Source organism: Bos grunniens, chromosome 16 (genome assembly GCF_055505025.1).
Source record: "Bos grunniens cultivar Pamir isolate PY7600 chromosome 16, Bosgru_T2T1.0, whole genome shotgun sequence".
In the NCBI taxonomy this organism is placed as follows: domain Eukaryota; kingdom Metazoa; phylum Chordata; class Mammalia; order Artiodactyla; family Bovidae; genus Bos; species Bos grunniens.
Window position 1 is genome coordinate 7,695,331 of NC_141180.1, and position 25,336 is coordinate 7,720,666.

Consider the following 25,336-nt stretch of genomic DNA (forward strand, 5'->3'; position numbering starts at 1 on the left):
TAGATTTATAATGGTTATTTTATGTATGTTCTTTTGAAACAGCGATGAGGGAAATGAGTTATAAACCCAAAATGCAATAACTGGCTTTGTTATTCGTCTTTGGAGTTCCATTTACCCTGTCCTGTTCAGTCTTGTGGCTTCTAGTATTGTCCACTGTTTCTTCGATTCAGCCGGAAGGACTTCCTTAGTATTTCTTGTAGGACGATTCTTCTAGTAACATGCTCCATCAACTTTTATTTGTCTGGAAATGTCTTACCTTTTCATTCTTTCTTAAAAGATAATTTTGCTGTGTTTAAAGTTCTTGGTTCACAGACTTTCTTTTTCTCCTTTCAGGACTTTAAATATGTTACCCTAATGCCCTCTGCCCTCCATGGTTTCTGATTTAAAAAAAAAAAAATCAACTGTTACTGATAAGTTCTTGTATGTAATGAGATGTTTCTTTCTTCCTGTTTTCAAGAGTTTGTTTTTCACGAGTTTAATGTGTCTTCGTGTGGGTCACTTTGCATTTATAGGGCTTGGAATTTCTTGACCTTGGATGTTTACATTTATTTCAACAAATTTAGGGTGTTTGTGGCCATTATCTCTTCAAATATTTTTCTGTCCCTCTCTCTTCTCCTTCTGGGACTCCTGTGGTACATATATTTGTATGCTTGATGATATTCCCTAGGTCCCTTGGGCTTTGTTAATTTTTCTTCATTATTCTTCTGCTTCTCAAACTGAATACTTCCAGTTGTCTTGTATCTCAGCCATCTTCATCATCAGAATTCTTGCTTGTTTCTTTTGAACAGTGTGTATATATTGACCCTCTATTTGTTAATACATTACTCTCTGAATTTCCTTTAGTTCTTCTTCTTTTAGCTCACCGAGCATATTTAATACAGTTGATTTCTAATTTTTTTTACTAGCAATTTTAATGTCTGGGTTTCTTAGAGATGGTTTTGAAATGTAAAAATATTTATATATTTTTTCATGTGAACAGGACATACTTTCCTGTTTCCTTGCTTTGTGATTCTTTGTTGGGAAGTGGGTATTTTGAATGCCATAATGTGGCATGAAAATCAGATTCTCCTGCTTATCAGGGATTGCTGACTTTTGCCTGTTGGGTGCCACAGTTAGATTATATTTGAAAAGTCTTTGTCCTTTCTAAGGTGTGGTCACTGTATTTCCTTTTGCATTATATCTGTGGTCAGCCATGACTTCATAGAGGTTTCCTTAAATGTCTGGATCCAAAATACCAAGCAAAACAAAGATCTACCTGTCTAAATTTTTCAGTAGTTCCTGCCAGGGATGTCACTGTAGTTTGAGGGAGCCAAAACAAAGGCAAACATCTGCCCTGGTCCTTTAGGGAATAGCTAGAAGAACCAAAGTGTGCAGCCCCAAATTTTCATAAGACAACGTGCTTAGTGCCACCGCCCTCCCCCCCACCCCCAACCCCAGCCAGCTGCTCCAGGAGCATAAGGTGCTTTCCCCACGCAGGAGGGGCCAAGAATGAAGGGTTATGATTGGCTCCTACACCACTGCTCTGCTACCAAATTTCAGCAACCTCTTCTTCATCAGGTATGTCTCTGGTTGCTCTAAGTGTCTGATTAGGTTGCAGAATTCAGCAATAGATGACTTCAAAAGAAATTTTAAATCTCATTGGGATATAATTGAGGTACAGCACTGTATAAGTTTCTCGTGTACAACTTTACATGCATCATGAGATGGTTATCACAATAAGTGTAGTGAGTATCTGTTATCTCATGTAGGTACAGAAGTAAAGAAATAGAAAACAAAATTTTTTTGTGGAAGAATCGTTGGTTCTGACGCCTTTTTCCAGTGTAATAGTTGTTTCAGTGCAGAAACCAACCCTTGACGCTTTCTCCTCCGTTTTCCTTGATATCACTCTCGATTATCTTTTTAAAAAATTAATAAGATGAAACCTGTCTTTACCCATGCATTTGCTATTTCCAGTGCCTTGTATTCCTTTTTGATAAATCTGTTTCCATGTGTTATCATTTTCTTTTTGCTTAAAGGACTTTAACATTTCTCGAGTAGGTTTGCTAGTGGTGAATTCTTTTCGCTTTTGAATGTCTCACAGTTTAAGAACAATTTATTACTGTTATTTTACCTTTGTTTTTCAAAGATATTTTCACTGGTAAAGAATTCTAGGTTAATCACCTTTCCCCTTCTTTCTGTACTGTAGTGGTGGGTGCTCCACTTTTTCTAGCTTGCATTTGTTTCTAACAAATAATTTGTTGTTAACCTTATCTTTTTTCCTTTCTACATAATGTGTAATTTTTTTCTGGTTGCTTTTCAGATCTTAATAACTGTTTTTAAATAATTTGAATATGATATTCCTTTTTGTACCTTTCTTCATGTTTTTTGTACTTGGGTTCAGTTAGCTTCTGTAGTTTGTCATTTTCATTTAATTTGTAAAAATTTTGAACTTTATTTTTTCAAATGTTTTCTTAATTCTCCCTTCTCTGGCCTCTCTTTTTATGGACCCTAATTACGTATATATTTGTGCACCTTAAGTTGTCTCACAGTTTACAGCCTTTCTGTTCATTTTAAGAATTGTTTTCTTTGTTTTATTCAGTTACTTTTTATTGGTATGTCTTCAAGTCAGCTAATGTTTATTTTTCAATATTTAATCTGTTGTTAATCTTTTTACCTCTGATATTATAGTTTTCATCTTTAGAAGGTTGATTTAGGTTTTTAAAAACATATATCAATGGTTCTTAATACTTTGTCTTTTTGCTAGCTTTTTGAACCCATGGGATACATTATAATAACTGTTAGTATTTGTGTCCAATATTTCTCTTTAAGCATCTTTCCTGCAAGCATTGTCATTGCATAACTAATTGGCTGTAAGGCAGTTTTGCCATAAAGATAAAATAACTGGTTGGCAGTTTGGTTTCATTTCTCTGTTAATGCAATGCACCCATTTTTATATTATATAAACCTTAGCCCTCATAATAGTCTATACAGTGACCAGTAGGTGTGGTGATCTTAAAATAGCAATGATAACAAACTATATATAATATATATTGAGTTGATAGAAAATATGGTGATAAAACATACTAGAAGTGTGAAATAAGAGAGGATAAAGCCCAACTGCATATTATACTAGGAACTAATGTATCAGTTTGCAGATCCTTTGGTGATCTGAACCTGCAGCAATGAACTCACATTTCCCTTAGAAGTTTGCAGTGTCTATTAACAGACATGAGACAGTATAGGAAGAACAAGCAACAGTGTGGATGGCTTTCACTGAAATTCAAAGCTCAGTTTACAGATATGCATCCTAGTATTTGGAAACTGTTACTCCTCTTAATATAGAAAGAAATTTTATTGAAAAAGTAAAAGAGTAATGCCAATGAGGAGATGAATTAATAAGAAGAAAAGACGTATAAAATTCTGCGAATGAAAGACTTTGAGGACAGTGCTTGTTACAACTCATAAGATCAGTTAATTTGTACAGCTTTGTTATGACTTTACACACGTTTTAAATATATTCCACATTTTTGTATTTTGCTATAGTTTCTTTAATGTATTCATTTCTTAATGTTTCATTATGTACTTTTAAATGCCCCTCTTTTTTATTATTAATCTTTTACAGCAAAATTACCTTATGACCAATTAGGTATGTGGTGAAAATATTTATGGCTGATATGTAGCAAAGATGCTTATTGGTGAAATTACCTGGAACCATATATCATGGTCTGCTAATTCTGTCATTCTGAGTCAGTTTTGATTTTTTTAAAAATTTTCACCTCCTCTTCTTTGCGTGCCTAATAATTTTTTATTGAATGCTAGATATTGTGAAGTTTTCCTTGTTGTATGTTAGCTATTTTGTTTACTTTTTTGAATTCTGTTATGAATTAGGCTGTTACTTGGAAACAGCTTGTTCCTTTTTGTCTTCTTTTAAATATTGTTTGGTGGGATCATACCTGCATTTATTCTAGAGTTTAATTTTTCCTCACCTTTGGGCAAGATATTCTAGAATTCTAATCAGTGCCCTATAGGTTTGGTGTTTCGTTTTGGATCTTGAAAATAGACACTATTTCTGTGCTGTGTGATGTTTGACCACTTTTGTCTTTAATCCTTTTGGAGGAGTCTTTTCCCAATCTCTGGTGGTTTTATGTCTTGAGCAGTACTCAGCTGTATTCTTACTTATAGGTGACTCAGCACGGCTCTCTGGAGTTCTTTCTGCACAGCTTTCATTCTGGCTCAGATGGTAAAGAATCTGCCTGCGATGTGGGAGACCTAGGTTCGATCCCTGGGTCAGGAAGATCCCCAGGAGAAGGGAATGTCAACCCACTCCAGTATTCTTGCCTGGAAGATTCCATGGACAGAGGAGCCTGGTGGGCTTCAGTCCATGGGGTCGTGAGGAAATCAGACACTGAGCGACTAACCCTTTCTATTCTCTGATACTCAGCTGTGCAAACTCTGGCCTCCTTAGCCTCCTTTTATTCCCAGGGCACTGCTTGGGCTCCCTTTCTCTTTGCTGCAGCCTGGAAACTTTCTCCAGGCGGTAAGCTTGGAAAATAATAATTATCACTTTCTTCCTTTCTCCGTGGTCACTGCCCTTTCTTGCCTGTGTCCAGTGTCTTTCGTATATTTTGTCTCATGTTTCAGTGTTTTCAGGTTGTAGGGTCAATCTTATCCTTGTTACTCTATCTTAGTTTGGATTGGAAAAAGCAATGAGCAGAATAGGGCAGTTTTTTGTGTGTCTAAATAGTAGATAAAAAGATGTAGAACAGAGGGTATCAGGGTAGAGACTAGGAAGCTACACTTTAAATTGATAGAAATTGAGAGTCCTAGATTAGAGAATAAAATATGATGAAATTTAGGTAAGAACGGTAGACAGAAATTAGATTATTGAGAAGAATTAGAAGCTGGACAGTGTAAGATTTATGAAAGAAAAGAAGAAGAAAAAAACTAAGGTAGAAAATTAGGCTTATCTTCTGTTTGTCTTAAGGGAAGACGTTCTCTAGCCATTTGCCATTTAACTTTTGAATAGTTGTCTTAGAACATTCCAGTTTGATTTCTGAATGGACTTAGTTTTTTTAAATTGTAATGTTGCAGAAAGGGTGATACTGATATAATTGTTTAATTATTTTTCTTCATTTGAAAACTTAAGATTTAATCATGACAAAAGATAACATGTATGATATTTACTTAAAAGATAAATATGTTTTATAATACTTTTTAAACACATGGGGGAAGATTACAGTTATGTTAACTAGTAGATATGTGGTGCCATCTAATGGCTAATATGAAGATCTGTTTGGTAAATAATGCTGAAGTTTGTTTTCTGCTGCATAAATTTTAGCACTGAACTCTCTGGTGCTTTTAAAGTCAAAGGTGCAGTTTTAATTTAAATGCTAAGGTATATGTATAATTTCAGTTTATAGTATCTTTAAAATTCTACCACATCAGTGTGATTTGTCATGACGTGTGAAAGCATATGTATGCAATTTGCATATTTTATAATATATCCATATGAGACCAGTTTTAATAAGCAGGTCAAGTTTGCGCGCCTTTCCATCTGCTGTCTTCTTCAGTTCTTGCCCCCTTTCCCTGGTCCCAATATGTACTTAGACATTATTGCCTTGTGGAAGTTCACTATTATTGTAACGTAATTCATTCTTCTTCCCTCCCTGTCTCATTACATTTTATAAAATATATCCAGCATGTGAGAATAATAGAAGAGACTGGCGATTTTTAAGTGGTTCTCCGAATTCTTAGAGGTTCTATGGAGTCTCTCTAGGGGCTGGCATGGAGGTGGCTGAGGTTGAAAAATTTGCGTTTGAAGGCTCTGGAAGCCTGAAGAAGACTTTTCGACTCTATTTAGCCCAGTTTTTCCTAAATGTATTTTATTATAGAAACTTTGTCATTCTTTTCTCGCAATTAACATGTTAAAATCCTGTTATCTTGTGCTCTTTACATCAGATTTTGGAAATTGTTCTGTATTGCCTTTTTAAGAATAAAAGGATCCTGTGTGTGTGTGGGTGTTATATATATTATATATATATAATTTCATTATATATAATCTCAATATATATTTATATAATGAAATACAGTAGCTTTTTTTCTGGTCATCTAGTAATATTTGTTCATTTTCAGTAATTTAGAAAATACAGAGAATTGTTTAGAAAATATATAGCACATAATTATACCCTCCACAATAACAATTAATATTTCAATATTATCATATAATTTTAAAATTTAAATATACACATAGTTTAAACAAAACAGGTATCACTCTGTGGATTATGTCCAGAATTTTTCTAACCTAATGTAACATTGAATATTTTCCTACATTAGCAACCATTTTTCAATTTATTTTCTTACTGTTTATCTAATTTTTAATGATAATATAGTGTTCTATTGTATGGGAATAATATTATTTATTAACCAATCTCCTATTTCTGGATTTTTTTTAATGTACAAATTTATGTTATTACAAATAATATTTTTGAATAGAAACATTTATACTGTTTTCAGTAGCTTTGATTGTTTCCTTAGAAAAAAGTAATTTTTACATTGACACAAAATTCCTGGAAATAGATTATCAGTGTCAAAGAATATCCTAATTTTTAAGGTATTTTTAAAAGTTTATAGCAGATTTCATTAATAATAATCACATGCAAGATTATTTTCTCATTTATTTGTTTAAAAAGCTTTGTCAAATTGGTATATTGTTTACCCTCCCTTTCTCTGTTTACCATGAGTGCGGATATTTTTCATGTTATTTTTCTTCCTGTTGTCTTTAATGAAAACTCCCTAAGTGTCTAAATTGAATTTTGAGTATTAGATCCCTTCCATAGCCTGCTCTGCAGGTTTTTGAGTAGCCTTCCCTTTATTTTTATAGCTACCAAGACTGCTGAATTAGTTTGTCCCAGATGGACTATACAGTCATCTAGGCATCTATTCTTAAATCAAGTTTAAGAATAGAATAGGATTAGATTTAAGAATAGAAACCAGCATTACTTGATAGATTATGTTTAACTTTATGAAAGAAAATCCTGCAGTAGGAGCAGTGTGATTTGAAACAACACAGCCACCAAAGTATTCAACAGCGTCGTGTGCACCTCAGTCTTCAGAGCAGATGGGAAATTTAGGCACAAAAGATTTGATTTTAGGGATTGTTCACAAAGAAATTCCTTGGTAAGACAGGAGTGGCTTTACCAGACCCAAAGGAGAATTTAATTCTAATTCTCTTAATTTTCCTTTGTTGCCCTTGCATAGATCAACTGGATTACATTTACCAGTGACTTTTGGAATGTACACAAAGAGTCTTAGGATAGTTTTCTCTTTAATGATAATTTACAATTATTTGGTGACTGTCTATTTGAAATTGCTCTTGTAGGTTTAAAGTTTATTAAAAATATCAAGTGCGTGTTAAGACTGGTAACTTTTCTTTCTCTCTTTTTTTGCTATATCTTAGTTTTTGCTGTCCTCTTCATTGTATAATTTTGAATTTTGATTATAGCATCTTTTGATGCATAGAATTTTTATATTTGTATGCAGGAAAAAGTATTAATCATTTTTACTTATGAGTTTTTGCTTTGCTTTAGTAAATTTTATTTAAAATCGAAATTCATTTAAACTTAAACATTTTTTCAAATAGCTAATATGTATGTGAAATCCCTGTATCTACACCCAAAGATGACAGCATTGCTTATTGAATAACCTCTGAGTTTATTTTTTCTTCACTGATTTGAGACAACCTTCTTTATCATATTCTGGCTCACTGTGTATACAAATATACTGAACTTCTTATATGGTTTCATTGTTCCGTCTATTCTCTTGTTAATCTTGGTAATTATTTTAATATCTGGTTTAGTGAAAATCATTATGCATCTCTTTAAACATTTTCTCTCTAAACCTTCCCATGAATTCTTAACCAAAACAATCCCTCTTATATTAATAAATACATCTTCATAATGACCTGAATGAATATCCTTAATGCCTAGTAATAATTACTCTATTCTTTAACTCTATGATTTTGTAATTTTAATATGCCATATAAGTAGAGTTATATAATATGTGACCTTTTGAGACTGGATTTTTTTGCTTAGCCTAATGCCCTTGAATTCCACCCAAATTGTTGCATATATCAGTAATTTGCTCCTTTTTATTGCTGAGAGTATTTCATGGCATCGGTGTACCACAGTCTGTTTAAATATTCACTTGTTGAAGGACAGTTGTGTGCTCTCCATTTTGGGGGTATTACACATAAGACTTATAAAATTTTGTGTACAGGTTTTTGTATGGATATTGTGAGAGTTAATTTTCTGTGTCATCTTGGCTAGGGTGTAGTACTCAGTTGTTTGGTCAAACCCCAGTCTAAATGTTTCTCTGATGTATTTTTTAGATATGACTGACCTTTAAGCCAGTAATTTTTTGAGCAAAGCATATTACCGTACATAATACAGATGAGCTTCATCGAATCAGTTGAAGGCCTTGAAAGGAAAGACTTGAGATCCAGCCAAAAAGGAAGGATTTCTGTCTATAGACTGCAAGACTACAGTAACATCAACTCTTCCCTGGGTCTTCAGCCTGCTGGTCTGTTCTTAATGTTTCATATTTGCCAGCCCCAACAATATTACGGCCCAGTTTCTCAAAATAAATCTTTCCCCCTTCCTTTCCTTCCTTCCCTCCCTCTCTCCTCTTTGTTCTGTTTCTCTGGAGAACCCTAATACAGGTTTTGTTACTGAGAGTACTTTTAAAGGAAGAGTATCTTAAGAATGCATGTTCCGAATTTGTTCTGGGGTTTCTCCAACTTGATCTGATTTGATTTAAAGGTGCTGATTCTATTTTAAGTAGTAAAGAGAGTACTGGTTGTCCATGGCCTGGTGTGGCAGTAGTGATAGGCACAAGATCATCAGCGGATACTCCTAATCAAATACTTTTTAAGAGGTGAGACCTTGGGTGACCATGTCTTTTGACACCTGGTAACATTTTTTCAGAATAACAAGTTTCATGAACATGGCCGCGGAGAAAAAGGTGAGCAAAGGGATTTGAATTCCCAGCTCATAAATCACCTGAAAGTTTCTCTGTCTTCCCCTAAAGAGAGCCTTATCTCTTGTAATTCAGAGAACTGAGATGGCTGAAAATGAAATCCAAAGTCTCTTCCTCAGAATGGCTAAATTACAATGCAAACTGGATCCCCAGCTTTGTAGAATGTCTGCTGTTGAAATGAGGGTGTTGATTGCGGTGGGGGCGGGGCGGGGGTGGGATCCTGAAAATTGGAATGATGACACATGGGAAGAGCCTGATGAGTTTGGAGTTAGCATGACATGCCCAAGGAAGCTGCAGTGCCTCTTCTGAGACAGCTGCTTTGTGACACACTCCTGATTCTCCTTAAAACCCTCCTCCACCATCCGTCTGTCCTTCTGGACCTGAGTGGACTGGAGTCTTAGCTGCCTTGGACGTGAAGTACAAAGAGTGACTCTTGAGGAGTCGTTCCATAATCCAGAAGAACTGCTTGATTTTTCCAGTTTATATAGACTGAAACATGGGGAATTTGTCTGGGAATGACTGTTATGGGTGTGGCATAGTGGCGGATTAGCGCTCCCCAGCCTTTTTGGCGCCAGTGACCCGTTTCATGGTAGACAGTTTTTCCACAGACCCGGGGCAGGGGGATGGCTTCGGGATGATTCAAGTGCATTACGCGTGTTGTGCGCTGTACCTCTGTTATTATTGCATTGTGATATATAATGGAATAATTATATGACTCACCATAATGCAGAATCAGTAGCAGCCCTGAGCAAAATTTTCCTGCAGCCAGACAATCCCACTTGGGGGTGATAGGAGACAGCAACATTCCAAGTGTGTTGCTTATGTCCAGTCACAGTCTCGTTTTGGTTGCTATCGCTGCAGAAAACCCTGCTTCACAAAGAGAGGATGTTGGACATGGAAGCCGATTTTTCAGTGCCTTTGTGGCCATCTCAAGATATTCTGCCTTGACTTGAATCCTGAACTTAACGGAGATTTGAAGTTGTCTCAAATGTACTTTTAAGACCACCATTTTTCAATCTCAAGCACAGTCATTCAGTTCACCTGGCTTATTAATAAATGTTCTCAGATCCATTCCTTCCCAGCTTGGGGATCTTTTGTGGTTGGGAAGTAATGCTCAAACTCTTTGGAAAGCTGAGATAAGTGATCATGCACCAGTTGAGAGAAAGAAGGCCCTGGCTCAGTCCCTTTCAAAATCTCTGCAACGTTTGAAACACATCAAAAATCCCAGTGTTTGCTTGTTGCCACCATAATTCCTGGAAAAGGAAATGGCAGCCCACTCTTGACTGAAAAATCTCACAGACAGAGGAGCCTGGCAGGTTACAATCCAAAGGGTCACAAAGAGTCCAACATGACTGAGCAACTAAACCCATACAAAAGTACTAAAAAAATAAACAAAACAGTGCTTTAGTTAAGGTAATTCTTTTATTCTTAAAAAATTTTTATGCTTATTTTGTAGATGTTTGGATATCTGTGCTGAGGTATACAAAGTATTTACCTTTAAAAATTTAAATATCCTCCCTACCTATGGTTATGTCTCTGCTCTGTATCCTGTATTTGTAAGCAGTGTATTGGTTCAGATAATGAGATCTGAGTTAAAAAACTTTTGTTTGAATCTTGACTCTGCCACTTAACATCTCTGTGAATTTGAAATTATTCAATCCATCAAGTTTCAGTATCCTTTTCTTCAAGGGTAGAGTTATAGAATGTGAGTGGAAATATTACCTGTAAAATATAGCATAGTAAACCTGCAATTAGTGGGGGTTTTTTTTCCCCTTTTCATGCCACAGGGCATGCCAGATCTCAGTTACCTGATAAGGGATGGAACCCTGGCCCCCCGCATTGGAAGTGTGCAGTCCTAACCACTGGACCACCACAGAATTCCCTGAATTAGTGTTAGTTTTATTGTAATTATTGATTAGTTTTATTGTAATTATTGATTAGACTTGCTAAAGGTGTGTATATTTTATTTTAGTTCTCCACCCCCCCCAAATCTAAGAAAAAGTTCTTGAATTCTTGTATTGTTTTTAATCTTAAGTAATTGATGCTTTTATCTTTATTATTTCTACTGCTTTCTTTCTAGGGCTATATTATGCCTTCTTTTTAAAACTTCTTTAATTGACTGTTTCATCCTTTTATGATAAAAGAACACAGCATTTAAGACTGAATTACACTTTCATTAGCCTCCAAGTAATATCAAGATATTTGTGAAAATACAAGAGATGGGATATCAGACTGCTGTTTTCACTGGAACTCAAGGAGATAAGAAATTGAACATTGTTTTGAATATGAGATAACCTAACTGCTTTAATAAGAATCCGATGGCATAATAGAAGGCTTAGTTTTCACTTGTTAAAAACTTTATGCTGCTGATATTTATCTTACATGTATTATAACATTATTTTACATTTTTGCTTAGCACATTTTATTAAGCCAAAATTTTCATTAACCTTTATCAGCATTTGGCTCCTAGTGGGATAGTAACTTGGCATTATCTATGTTGAACTTCATTTTGTTTTGGTGTATTATTTCTTTAGTATTTTGAGATTCCTCATGTATCTTTCTTTTAATGAATTAGCCACCATGCCCAATATAACATTCCTAACATCATCTACAAAATTAATGAACGTATTCTCAGTTCCTTCATTCAGTTTATTGGCAAAGATATGAAATAACAGTTTATAGAGTTATTTTCTTTAAGCTGATTTAAAGTGAAAGTCTCTCAGTTGTGTCCAACTCTTTGTGACCCCATGAACTGTAGCCTGCCAGACTCCTTTGTCCATGGAATTCTCCAGGCCTGAATATTGGAGTGGGTAGCTGTTCCCTTCTCCCAGGTATCTTCCCAACCCAGGGATCAAACCAGGTCTCCTGCATTGCAGGCAGATTCTTTTTTTTTTTTAATTAATTTATTTTAATTGGAGGCTAATTACTATACAATATTGTAGTGGTTTTTGACATACATTGACATGAATCAGCCATGGGCACACGTGTGTTCCCCATCCAGAACCCCCCTCCAACCTCCCTCCCCATCCCATCCCTCAGGGTCATCCCAGTGCACCAGCCCTGAGCACCCTGTCTCATTCATTGAACCTGGACCGGCGATCCGCTTCACATATGATAATATACACATTTCAATGCTACCCTCTCAAATCATCCCACGCTCGCCTTCTCCCACAAAGTCCAAAAGACTGTTCTTTACATCTGTGTCTGTTTTGCTGTCTCACACATAGGGTCATCGTTACCATCTTTTTAAATTCCATATAAATGTGTTAGTATACTGTATTGGTGTTTTTCTTTCTGACTTACTTCACTCTGTATAATAGGCTTCAGTTCATCCACCTCATTAGAACTGATTCAAATGCATTCTTTTTAATGGCTGAGTAATATTCCATTGTACATATGTACCACAGCTTTCTTATCCATTCATCTGCTGATGGGTGTCTAGGTTGCTTCCATGTCCTGGCTATTGTAAACAGTGCTGCGATGAACATTGGGGTACACGTGTCTCTTTCACTTCTGATTTCCTCAGTGTGTATGCCCAGCAGTGGGATTGCTGGGTCATATGGCAGTTCTATTTCCAGTCTGAGCCACCAGGGAAGCCCTTAAGCTGAGACCGAGTCATTGAGTTTGGGATGTAATCTTCCATCCTTTTGTGTGGATTTGTTCTTTCTGCCTCTGTCCATGTCCATATCTCAGCACTCAGTCATGTCCACAGCTATTTGCTCTTCCCTCATCTTAGGTTGCCGGGCCAGAAAAAGAGAATATTCAGTTAGAGAGGGAGTGACTTATATGTCCTCTAATGACAATAGATCAAGTCACCAGTTAAGGCAGTTGTGATGAACCGGAGAGGTTGGCACAAGGCAAAAAAGCAAAGCTGGCTCTAATATTAGCACCTGCCTGCGAGATGGCTGGAGTGGTATGACCTGCCCTGAAGCCTAGTGACTGTCTTGTTGGGCTTTCAGATTTTCATCTAGAATCTAGATGCTATCTGTAAGTTTGTAGATTAAATTAAAATTTTCATTTTAGAGGAAACTGTGAGCTTTTCCCAAGAATGCTAGACATGGTATCTGTTTTTTTGTCTACATAACTAGTCATTCTTTAACAGAAAGAAGTCAACAACCCATCCTGAAATATTTCAGTGAGACATAAAGACAATTGTTTAGTGTCACATGTTTTTCTAGATAATTAAAAGTTGGTATTTTGATAACCTGTACTAATCTTTTCTTGTGTCACTGCCATGGTTCTCCTTAAAAAAATAATAGCATTTGGCATTTTAACCCGCAGACTATATTTCATTTACCTGAATATCAATGGGATCGTCATAGAAGAAAGATCACTTGTCAAAGCGTGTGAGTGGCTTGCTAGCTTGTATATGTGTTCACAAAATCCTTAAGTAGTTTGTATTTTGCTAGAAGATTGTGATATCATGCCATGGATTGGAAGTTCCTATCATTGGAAATAGGAGCATTAATGGAGCAGGTAGAGGAAAAGTATTTTAAAAAATTAATATAGGACCTTACATATGTGCTGCTGCATTTACTAGTTTAGATATTTGAGACAGCCTAAAAGGTGGGCTCCAGCAAGTACCTCTTTCTTCTAGTCTGTTAGCTGGGCCATCTAGTATGTCGGGTTATCACTGGTTTTTAGCTTGGATTGCTGAAATTACAAAATGTGTTTTACTAGTCCATGCGCATCCTTATTTCTATACCAGAGTGAACTTACCACGTGGTACTCAGTAATGTCTGATTCTTCGCGACCCCATGGACTGAAGCCTGCCGGACTCTTCTGTCCACGGAATTTTCTAGTCAAGAATCCTGGGATGAGTTGCCGTTTTTCTTCTCCAGAAGGTCTTCCTGACCCAGGGATTGAGCCCACGTCTGTTGTATCTCCTGCGTTGGCAGGTGGATCTTCACTAACTGCACCCCTGCAAAGCCACTCGGAGGCCCCAGTGATTTCAGGACAGAACCCAGAGTCCTCAGCGGTCTTTATAGTCATGATTCTGGCCTTGCTCTCTATCCAGCTTTATCGCTAGACACTTTGTACATTTTATTTTATTCTCTTAAAATGTATTTCTGTCTTTTCTGTGAGTTCTTTTTTAAACCATAAATACTCTTTTTTTCTCTTTGCTTCATCTCTCTTCTTTCTTATTTTAGAATCTTTATATCTTCATATTTCAGTTTAGAAGTCATTTCCTCCAGGAAGTCTCTATCTCCCAAGTCAAGGTCAGGTGCCTTGTAGCGCTTACACTGTTAAGTCTCTGGGGTCAGGAGCCACATCTGTCTTGTTCGGGCTCTCATTCCTGTTGCTTAGTATCTATTGAATAAATTAAGGTGCATTTGGTACTTCTCATGCATGTACACTGACAGAAAAGAGAACGTTTATCCCCTATGGGTCCACAAAGCTATCTGCTAAAAGTATTAAAGCTTCATTGTTTTGAATTTTACTTTTTTAATTGCAAAAATTTTCTTTTTTTTGTTATTGTTAATTTAAAATATAAAAAAGTTTACCTATTGGTTAAATTATATAATATCTCCCTAAATCTCCCACTGAAATGGACACTACTGAAAGGTGTGTCATGGTGCACCGCCAAGCTTTATTCCTCTTAGTTTCATCATTCCATTGCTCATCTTTTCCCTTTTTGACTGATAGATTCTTTCTTAAGCTATGTAATTAATGCCAATCTTGTTATGGGTGACTTGGTTAACTTCCAGAACCACTCCTTATTCTGAAAGCATTTTTGACCGAAATTAGTCCCTACTTTAATGATCTGAAGGTTGGATTCACAGCCTCGAAGGACCAAAACTGAACCTGCTGCCTGTTTCATTCTGCTCCAACACAGGGTTCATTTACGCAAGATGCATCGTTCTGGAGATTGAACGCATAGCAGTGTGACTGAAATTATTGATACTGGGTTGTGTCCCTGGCAAGAGATCATAATGTGTTCTCACCACAAATACCCACAAAAGATGATGACTGAGGTGATGGATGTATCAATTAGCTTGTTTGTGGTGAATATTCATAGTTGTACCTTAAATATTTACAGTTTTCAGTTGTCAACTGTGCCTCAGTAAAGTTGGAAAAAAATATAATAACATGAAAAAATTTAAAGAGAACTAGTTGACATAATATTAAAATATAGGAGGAAGTTCTTAGATGTGAAAGAAACTGGTTTGTATTTATCAGAATTCAATGGTTTAGAATTAAAGTCTGAAATAAGCATCAGATCAGATCAGATCAGTCGCTCAGTCGTGTCTGACTCTTTGCGACCCCATGAATCGCAGCATGCCAGGCCTCCCTGTCCATCACCAACTCCCGGAGTTCACTGAGACTCACGTCCATCGAGTCAGTGATACCATCCAGCCATCTCATCCTCTGTCGTCCCCTTCTCCTCTTGCCCCCAATCCCTCCCAGCATCAGAGTCTTTTCCAATGAGTCAACTCTTCGCATGAGGTGGCCAAAGTACTGGAGTTTCAGCTTCAGCATCATTCCCTCCAAAGAAATCCCAGGGCTGATCTCCTTCAGAATGGACTGGTTGGATCTCCTTGGAGTCCAGGGGACTCTCAAGAGTCTTCTCCAACACCACAGTTCAAAAGCATCAATTCTTCGGTGCTCAGCCTTCTTCACAGTCCAACTCTCACATCCATACATGACCACAGGAAAAACCATAGCCTTGACTAGACGGACCTTTGTTGGCAAAATAATGTCTCTGCTTTTGAATATACTATCTAGGTCGGTCATAACTTTCCTTCCAAGGAGTAAGCGTCTTTTAATTTCATGGCTGCCGTCACCATCTGCAGTGATTTTGGAATAAGCATATCTAAAACTATTTGACCTGAGTTTGGCTTTAACTAGAAGGATTCTCCTGCAGTTGGCATTGTGTTGAAGTTTCAGAGTCTTATCAATGAAGATCTTACTGAAAAGGAAGGGCAAATAATCATTGAAAAAGTAAAAGGGGAAGAAGTGACTTTATCTGTTGTCCATACCATTTGAGATTCAGATAATTTTGGAGGAATTCATACACACTGAATAGAGAAAACATTTGAAGCAGGTAATTCTTCTTTGTTGTTTAAAAGAATGTGTATGCTTTGATGTTGGGTGATTTACCAGGAAAAAAGTTTCTCGTAGTCTAAACTTCATTGGAATTATAATTTTGAAGCCTCAGTCAAGACTGCCCTTGAAGAAAAATCTCTTTCAGACATAGAGCTTGGTTTATTATTAACAAGTATTTGCTTTAAATATATTATCCTAAGTGTAGTAAGTACATTATTATCAAGCCTAAGTATTAAGTGTAAAGTTTAAATATATTATGTATGTGGTGTTCCATGCTTCATAAGTGTTTGCTTTCTTTTTTCAGTTTTTTAAAAAAAATTAGTATCTTTTTGCTGTTTCGGGATTTGAACGAAATTCCAATTTACTACGTGTTGCTTAGAGGAAATACAGATTTAATGTGTTGATGGTTTGCCCCCTGAAGCAAGTTGGGTGGCCTCTGTCGTATCAGCCTGGTCAGGTGACTGTCTCCCAGAGGGGGTTTTGTTTCTGAGATCTTTGTCAGTGTCCCGTGCTATCACGTCAGTGCCTTCCCCCCGTCGTCCCTTTAAATTACTCAGCAGCCAACTGTGTTACGTGTGAGTGAATGTTTTTTAGTGATTATTTTTTAATAACATCTAGAATTATAGATATATATTATTCCTTTCTTTGATTTATATGTCATTCTTTCAGTTTTTCATCATTTGTATTATAATATAAAAACTTCACAGAAGTTTTTATTTGTGGGAGTAACTCAGATGTTACAGAAGGAAATTTAAGCAAAACATCAAATTAATCTTTTATCTTTCTACCTTGTTTCTTGGATCTCTGATAGGTGATCTGTTTTTTATCCAAACCAGAGAAAAATCAATGGAGGGGTTTTTCTGATTAAAGTCTGGGAAAACATTCAGGGATTATTAAATAGGGAGCAATATTCTTTTTAAAGTGAAAGTCGACTTCTTATATAGTTCACATTTTGTTCAAGAGATAGAATTGCATCTATTAAATGAATTATTTAAGACTCCATGACAGTGTTAGAGGACTAGTATTTCTTGCCCGGCAGCACAAATCAGCAATAAAGACCTTATGATGAAAACTGTAAGTTGTTTCTCTTTATTCTTATTTTTAAAAGAATTACTATATAGGAATCATAAGTACTTGTTTATTTTGTATGTATTTGAAATATAATGGACAAAATAGCTTTATAATATTTATTTTGTGACTAAAAGTTAATATATTTTGATATAGATTAGAAAAGAATATTATTATAGAAATAAATTTATATTGAAAGTGTTAGTTTAATAAATAAATATCTCCCTTATAATTATATTTCAGTACATCTTTGTATTTTTGGCAGAAAGTGGTATTTTTTTAGTTTACCTTTTGTAAATATATATATATATATTCTTTTGTAAATATATAGTATAGATAACTGCAAAGCCAATTCTACATACATAGCATAAATAATTATTAATCTTGGACAAGCTAAACTTTTTGTATTTTCTGGTGAGATGCTATACCTTGTTCCCTTTTTGACTTTGCAGTGTAGTCTTTATTTTTTTTTTTTTTTTCAGTGTAGTCTTTAGATACTTCATATAGCGAATCATATAGCTCACAGATACCTTCCTTATATTTTTATTGAGCATATCTAATACCTGTCAGGCTTATTATTCTATAGAATACTTTGTTTTTAAATTTTTATCTTATTAGCTTTCAAAAGTATCTTGAATAAAAAATGCTATGATTCCAGCTTTATAATTTGTATATTTGATAAAGCTGAAATCAGTTCCTATATTTTAACATATATACAAAGCTAATCCATGAAATGTTTTTTCATAATGTATGTATTAAGCTATGTTATTTGATCACATGGCTTTCCCTTATTTTTATATTTCAGGTTGGCATTTAAGGAAGCTGTAGTGTTACTTGGTGTTTTAAGACCGTGGACTCTGGAGTCAAAGTATCTGGGTTCAAATCCAGGTTCTATCATTTCCTAGATTTGTGACTTTAGACAAACTTATCACTCTCCAAGCTTCAGTTCTCTAATCTAAAGCCTAAGATAATATGTAGTATTTATTATCACAAAATCGTTTTGAGCATTACATTTAAAATGAAAGTTTATAATAGTGCCTGGCAAATAGAAAGCAGTAAGGATTAGTGTTTAACATTTTGGGAGCAGGAATCAGTGTGCCAGTATTCATATCAAGATTTCATCTCACTGAATAATAATTTTAAGATCTTGAAAATTCTCCTTATTCTTACTGAGCCTCAGTTCCCATACCTGAAAAATGAGGTTGTAGTGAGAATTCAGTTTGATAATGCTTTAATGCATTTTCTAAAGCAGCCCCCAGCAAATATTAAGCACTCCTTAAATGTTTGATATTATTAATTTTGTTATTGTTTGGTCTTGGTTTTATAGTTTAATTAAATTTGATTCAGCAAATTTAGTTCTTTAAATGTATAATATTAACTTATTAACTTTAATTAACTGTGTGCTGTTAGAGACTTTGAAGGTTCTCCATTAAAAGGTAATATACATTTAAAATAGCATTTACTTGCCTGTAGCAAATGACCTAGAATGTTTGGAGAGAGTAGATGTATCTATAGATAAATTAATCATAATCTTAGAAATATTTCTGTGGCTTTTTAAGCAGATTCATAGTATAAGAATTTAGGAATAAATTCCATCAGATAGTAAAAAATATATTTTGCATTAGTGAGGTTTGAGTTCATGTAATTTTATTTAACTTTTTTGATAGTGTATCATATTCATATCTTCAGGGTGATTTCAGTGTATTGTTCCATCTCAGTTTTATGGACAAGTGGGATTATCAAATAATAATTAAATATTATCTCAATCCTGACATAAGGGTGAAAAAGTACAAGTCTGAAGCTTTTTAATATTTTCTGTCAGAAAATGTTATTTCTTTTCTACAATTGTATTACTATTTTAAAATTTTAAATACAAAATGTTTTTCCATGAATGTAGAGAATGGGCGTATAGCCAAGCAATGGATTAAAAGGGAGTTATATAGTATATTGGAGAAGGCAATGGCACCCCACTCCAGTACTCTTGCCTGGAAAATCTGCCTTGTAAGTATAAGGCACCTTTCACCATTTGTTAGTGAGGAAAGATTCTGTTTTCATTTTGTTCAAATTAATGGTTTGTATTGATCTGAAAATTTGTGAAGTAGGAGATTTTCCATTAAAGCATAGTACCTGTCATTTGCCAGTGAGCTTTGTATTTAGTCAGTGATGTCTTTCGCATGCAACAGATGAGCAAAAGGAGAACTCCCAACTCTTTATAACGAACCTGACCTTCATCAGAGCACTGTCATATTTCTCTCTTTACCGGACATCCACCCTGCAGTAGTCTGCAGACATGCTAAAGTAACATGTCAAAACCTAAACTTGCTACCCGCCTCTCTTCTTCCACTGATTTCTCGGCTCCCATGCTCTAAACCACATGTCTTTACGTTCGTATTTTTTCATTTTTTTAAGTGGTGTTACCATTCACCTAGGCTTCCCAGGTAGCTCAGATGGTAAAGAATCAACCTGCAATGCAGGAGAGCCTGGTTTGGTTCCTGGGTTGGGAAGATCCCCTGGAGAAGGGATAGGATACTCACTCCAGTATTCTTGGGCTTCTCTAGTGTCTCAGATGGTAAATAATCCGCCTGTAATGTGGGAGACCTGGGTTTGATCCCTGGGTTGCGAAGATCCCCTGGAAGAGGGCATGGCAACCCACTCCAGTATTCCTGCCTGGAGAATCCCATAGACAGAGGAGCCTGGCGGGCTACAGTCTGTGGGGTTGCAAAGAGTCGGATACAACTGAGTGATTAAGCTCAGCACAGCACCATTCACCCATTCGCTCAAGCTAGAAACTTTAGAATTACCTTCTACTTCTCTTTATCCTCATTCTCTCCATTAATTGACTGGATTGTTACCAATTTTCTCTGAACAGACTCACCCCTCTTCTCTGCCGTCGCTGCTACCGTTTAGTCCTCATACTTTGCCACCATTCACTCCCTGCTGTTTGCCATTTTTCTGATTGTTTTAGGGAATATAGTTCTACAAGTACAAAGTCTGTAGGATGGTATTCAGGGTTCTTTGACAGTTTGAACCTTGCTTTCATTTTCAGTAACTGTTCTGGCATACTTTTGATCTTTCCTGAACACACCTTCATTCATGCATTTACAAATGTTTGTATAATGTCAACTGGTAGCATTGTGCTAAGTACTTAGAGGAGACAAAGGTAGATAAGACAGCCATGACTGTTGCCCATTAGTGCCGACGGGACGCCATGCGCACTGTTCCTGGTCTTCGATCACGCTCTTTCATCTGCCCTTTACTCTTTAATAGAGTTCCTATTAATCTTTCATACCCTACCCAAGTGTGATCTCCTTTCTGAAGGATTTGTAACTTTGCCAGGTAGTATTCCTTCTTTGTGTTCCAGTACGGACACGACTGAAGTGACTTAGAAGCAGCAGCAGCAGCAGCAGCAGCAGTATATTCAGTACTTCTTTTGTCGTGCTTGCTGTATTATACTTGTTTATACTTGGCCTTTCTCCCTGGCTTAAATTTATAAGTGGGAAGGGAGGAGGGAAATGAAAGAGGAACACAGAAATAAGGATTGAGGAAAGGTGTAGGAAAGGCAGGAAGGGAAGACAAAGAACACAGGAGAAATATGAGCAGTAGTTAAAAACACAGACTCTGGAGCCAGACAGGGCTTGAATCCTGATTCTTCTACTTTCTAGCTGGGCACATGGTATAATAGCTCCATATCTCAATTTATAGTGGGGGTAAATGAGAGGAAAATTGTGACGATTAAAAGAGTTAATAAATATAAAGTACTTGAAAGAGAATAGCACATCAGATCACATCAGTCACTCAGTAGTGTCCGACTCTTTGCAACCCCATGAATCGCAGCACGCCAGGCCTCCCTGTCCATCACCAACTCCCGGAGTTCACTCAGACTCACGTCCATCGAGTCAGTGATGCCATCCAGCCATCTCATCCTCTGTCGTCCCCTTCTCCTCTTGCCCCCAATCCCTCCCAGCATCAGAGTCTTTTCCAATGAGTCAACTCTTCGCATGAGGTGGCCAAAGTACTGGAGTTTCAGCTTTAGCATCATTCCCTCCAAAGAAATCCCAGGGCTGATCTCCTTCAGAATGGACTGGTTGGATCTCCTTGCAGTCCAAGGGACTCTCAAGAGTCTTCTCCAACACCACAGTTCAAAAGCATCAATTCTTCAGCGCTCAGCCTTCTTCACAGTCCAACTCTCACATCCATACATGACCACAGGAAAAACCATAGCCTTGACTAGACGGACCTTTGTTGGCAAAATAATGTCTCTGCTTTTGAATATGCTATCTAGGTTGGTCATAACTTTCCTTGCAAGCAGTAAGTGTCTTTTAATTTCATGGCTGCAGTCATCATCTGTAGTGATTTTGGAGCCCAGAAAAATAAAGTCTGACACTGTTTCCACTGTTTCCCCATCTATTTCCTATGAAGTGATGGGACTGGATGCCATGATCTTCGTTTTCTGAATGTTGAGCTTTAAGCCAACTTTTTCACTCTCCACTTTCACTTTCATCAAGAGGCTTTTTAGTTCCTCTTCACTTTCTGCCATATGGGTGGTGTCATCTGCATATCTGAGGTTATTGATATTTCTCCCGACAATCTTGATTCCAGCTTGTGTTTCTTCCAGTCCAACGTTTCTCATGATGTACTCTGCATATAAGTTAAACAAGCAGGGTGATAATATACAGCCTTGACGAGCTCCTTTTCCTATTTGGAACCAGTCTGTTGTTCCATGTCCAGTTCTAACTGTTGCTTCCTGACCTGGATACAGATTTCTCAAGAGGCAGGTCAGGTGGTCTGGTATTCCCATCTCTTTCAGAATTTTCCACAGTTTATTGTGATCCACACAGTCAAAGGCTTTGGCATAGCCAATAAAGCAGAAATAGATGTTTTTCTGAAAGTCTCTTGCTTTTTCCATGATCCAGCGGATGTTGGCAATTTGATCTCCGGTTCCTCTGCCTTTTCTAAAACCAGCTTGAACATCAGGAAGTTCATGGTTTACATATTGCGGAAGCCTGGCTTGGAGAATTTTGAGCATTACTTTACTAGCGTGTGAGATGAGTGCAATTGTGCGGTAGTTTGAGCATTCTTTGGCATTGCCTTTCTTTGGGATTGGAATGAAAACTGACCTTTTCCAGTCCTGTGGCCACTGCTGAGTTTTCCAAATTTGCTGGCATACTGAGTGCAGCACTTTCACAGCATCATCTTTCAGGATTTGGAATGGCCCAACTGGAATTCCATCACCTCCACTAGCTTTGTTTGTAGTGATGCTTTCTAAGGCCCACTTGACTTCACATTCCAGGATATCTGGCTCTAAGTCAGTGATCACACCATCGTGATTATCTGGGTCATGAAGATCTTTTTTGTACAGTTCTTCTATGTATTCTTGCCATCTCTTCTTAATATCTTCTGCTTCTGTTAGGTCCGTACCATTTCTGTCCTTTATCGAGCTCATCTTTGCATGAAATGTTCCTTTGATATCTCTGATTTTCTTGAAGAGATCCCTAGTCTTTCCCATTCTGTTGTTTTCCTCTATTTCTTTGCATTGATCGCTGAAGAAGGCTTTCTTATCTCTTCTTGCTATTCTTTGGAACTCTGCATTCAGATGCTTATATCTTTCCTTTTCTCCTTTGCTTTTTGCTTCTCTTCTTTTCACAGCTATTTGTAAGACCTCCCCAGACGTCCATTTTGCTTTTTTGCATTTCTTTTCCATGGGGATGGTCTTGATCCCTGTCTCCTGTACAATGTCACGAACCTCATTCCATAGTTCATCAGGCACTCTATCTATCAGATCTAGTGCCTTAAATCTATTTCTCACTTCCACTGTATAATCCTAAGGGATTTGATTTAGGTCATACCTGAATGGTCTAGTGGTTTTCCCTACTTTCTTCAATTTAAGTCTGAATTTGGCAATAAGGAGCTCAGACTATGGTGAGAGCCATAGTCAGCTCCTGGTCTTGTTTTTGCTGACTGTATAGAGCTTCTCCATCTTTGGCTGCAAAGAATATAATCAGTCTGATTTCGGTGTTGACCATCTGGTGATGTCCATGTATAGAGTCTTCTCCTGTGTTGTTGGAAGAGGGTGTTTGTTATGACCAGTGCATTTTCTTGGCAAAACTCTATTAGTCTTTGCCCTGCTTCATTCCATATTCCAAGGCCAAATATGCCTGTTACTCCAGGTGTTTCCTGACTTCCTACTTTTACATTCCAGTCCCCTGTAATGAAAAAGACATCTTTTTTGGGTGTTAGTTTTAAAAGGTCTTGTAGGTCTTCATAGAACCGTTCAACTTCAGCTTGTTCAGCGTTACTGGTTGGGGCATAGACATGGATTACTGTGATATTGAATGGGTTGCCTTGGAAACGAACAGAGATCATTCTGTCGCTTTTGAGATTGCATCCAAACAATATAGCATGTAATATATGCTATATTGTTTTTATTAGCAATAACTAGCTTTCATAAGTGAGGTGAGTTGTGTTTCCTCCTTCATTTAGTCTTCTAAGAGATAGGAGATTTTTTAAAAAATTTTACTTACTTATTTTTAACACCAAAAACATTTTGTATTGGGGTATAGCTGATTAACAGTGTACTGACAGTTTCAGGTGAACAGTGAAGGGACTCAGCCGTACGGGATGGGAGATTTTAAGCTGCTTATTATTATAGCTAACGCTGTGTGTTCACTTACGGCATCACATTTTAGTGTGCTTTGGGCCTGAGCTGAAAGGGGAGCGCCTATCCATATGTGCTGTTTACAATGTAATACTGAATATGGTCACACTGAGAATTTTGTGTCTTCATACCAGAGTGTGTCCTGCTGCGATCTTCCTAGCTTTTAGATCAGATGATGATAGTCTTTTTACCTGTTTTTTTTTTTTTTTTTTTTTTACCTTAACCGTCAGGCTTGATGTTATCACTGTTTTATGTCATATACCTTAGATTCCTTTATTAAACTATGTTCTCTTTCCTGACTATTCTCCAGCCTGAGAATGAGACAGAAAGGGCTAATGTCTAGGCGTAACGTCTTGGTTCTGGTAGCAGGATCTGTTCCTCCGCACCAGGCTGCTATTCAGAGCACTTCCACCATCCCTGCCACCTTCTGCCTCACACTCATCACGCCTCCTTGCAATATCATTCTCTGCTCTGTCCTCTGCTGCAGTGCTGTTGACCCAGCTTTGAACAGACCATAATGTCGTATCAGTCCTGCACCTGGGATGCTAGCTTTCACAGATGCTGAGAAGCTAGGAGAGTAAAGCACTCATCATGGACTGGTGGGTGACTTCAGTTTTAACAAATGAGTTAGATGCCGATTGTCCTGGTTCTTCAGATTAAAAAAGGAATTTTGGAGGAGATGACGTTTTAGTCGCTGCTTGAGCAGTGGAGGAGGAAAGAGTAGGGTGGTATTTGAGGCTTTTGATTCATTGTCTACTAATGCTTGAGTCAGGCACTGAGATTACAAAAGTTTAGTTCTGTTTAATTCCAAATGACTAGTCCCAGAGAGAGATAATGCAGAAGTTGAAAAGAAAGAGATGACTAAGGATTGGAGAAGCTGGAGAAGGTTTTGTCCTCACTCTACCAAATCTCCCTGGATGGTTTCATGTATTCTCTTGTATTCATGATTCTCATGTATTCATGGAGTTTCTGGAATGCACAGTGATACCCTGTCTCTTGTTTTCACATGCTGTTTCTTCTGTATGAAATCGTGTTCACTTGGCTAATTCTTGGGCTTCCCTGGTGGCTCAGACGGTAAAGAATCCGCCCGCAATGCGGGAGACCTGGGTTTGATCCTTGGGTTGGGAAGCTCCCTGGAGAAGAGAACAGCTACCCACTCCAGTATTCTGACCTGGAGAACTCCATGGACTGTGTAGTCCATGGGGTCGCGAAGAGTCGGACACGACTGAGCGACGTTCGCTTTCACTTTTTTGGCTAATTCTTACAATTACAGGAGCCGTAACTTGTAGAAAAGCTTACTTGATCCTTCAGCACTGGGTTACATAACCTTGGTTGCACTGCGTTGTGACTGCCTTCACCAGCCTGTTCAAGGAAGATAGGAAATGCATGTGTGATATGCTCGGTGTATGGCTGCTGCCCCAGAGTATTTGTTGGTTGAATGAATGAGTGGGATTTGGTATAGAGAGGATACTCAGTCACTCCTGGCAAGGGGAGGAGGCAGACAAAAACACGGCATGTGGTAAATGGAATCATCTGATTGGAGAGTAGTGTTGA

General features: G+C 37.1%; 1 protein-coding gene across 3 annotated transcripts in view; it reads left to right on the forward strand.

The window, feature by feature from the left end:
• Positions 1 to 25,336, forward strand: part of SYT14 (synaptotagmin 14) — a 202,936-nt gene that overhangs the window by 33,295 nt on the left and 144,305 nt on the right. The gene's annotated exons all lie outside the window — the stretch shown is intronic.